Source organism: Octopus bimaculoides, chromosome 12 (genome assembly GCF_001194135.2).
Source record: "Octopus bimaculoides isolate UCB-OBI-ISO-001 chromosome 12, ASM119413v2, whole genome shotgun sequence".
NCBI classification, from domain to species: domain Eukaryota; kingdom Metazoa; phylum Mollusca; class Cephalopoda; order Octopoda; family Octopodidae; genus Octopus; species Octopus bimaculoides.
Genome location: NC_068992.1, coordinates 40490584 through 40491506, shown reverse-complemented (window position 1 = coordinate 40491506; position 923 = coordinate 40490584). Strand labels below are relative to the sequence as shown.

General features: G+C 35.5%; 1 protein-coding gene across 1 annotated transcript in view; it reads left to right on the top strand.

Annotated features, from left to right (window-relative positions):
* Window positions 1–923, top strand: part of LOC106877925 (uncharacterized) — a 48558-nt gene that overhangs the window by 43128 nt on the left and 4507 nt on the right. The window lies entirely within an intron of this gene.

Here is a 923-nt window from a genome sequence, read left to right as displayed (position 1 = left end):
TTGGACATAAAATTTACCGTTCTATATCTAAGATATGAGGAATTATGTACATTATTTACATTTGGCAGATATTCGTCCATGGGCATATGGTGTAGTGGTTAAGAGCACAGGCTACTAACCCCGAGATTCCGAATAATAATAATAATAATAATAATAATAATAACATCATCAAAAAATACCTTAGGAATGAGAACCCAGGTTCGAAATTTCCCCAAGAGACCTGATGAAGGCTGGAGGGTATATCAGCTGAAACGTTGTGTTAACAACAAACAAGATGAGGACAAATATCCGTCAAATGTAAATAATGTAATAATAGAGTTTACCATTATGCCAAACAATGAGAGTGATTTGAAGAATCAATCTGGTTAAAATGATGAGGAAGTTTGCGATTCGGGTGAGCAAATACAGTGGATAAGTCTGTTATTGTTATTCTCCTGAATGCCTTTTTGTTTTTTCTGTGATTCTGTCCATTTTTATTTAACCTGCAATGAACAAATACGGTAATCGAAAGAGAAAGACTTATCATTGTTATCCTCCTGAATTTTTTTGTGATTCTGTCCATTAGTTTGCCTGCAATCTCGAGTTACTCTTGCGTTGTGTATGCAACAAGTATTTTTTTTTCACTCAGGACCCACTGCGGGGCTAAGGTCTGAGAGGGTGAATCTTCCTTGTCACATTACCTAGATGAAACCTGTCTCTTTCGATATGCCTGTCAATGGTCTATATACATTTAGTATGATATATAGATGGCTATTTTAATTTAATGTTGTTTTAATTGTGGACACCGAGAAGTTCTTTTTTTCTTTCAAATTTTGTAAGTCGTTCAATAGTTATCTCCCTTAGAGACAGTTTTGTCAGTTGTTTGTCATTCGTAAGTTGGTGTTTCAACACGTCATAGGAAGGTGTTTCACCACCAGCAGCAG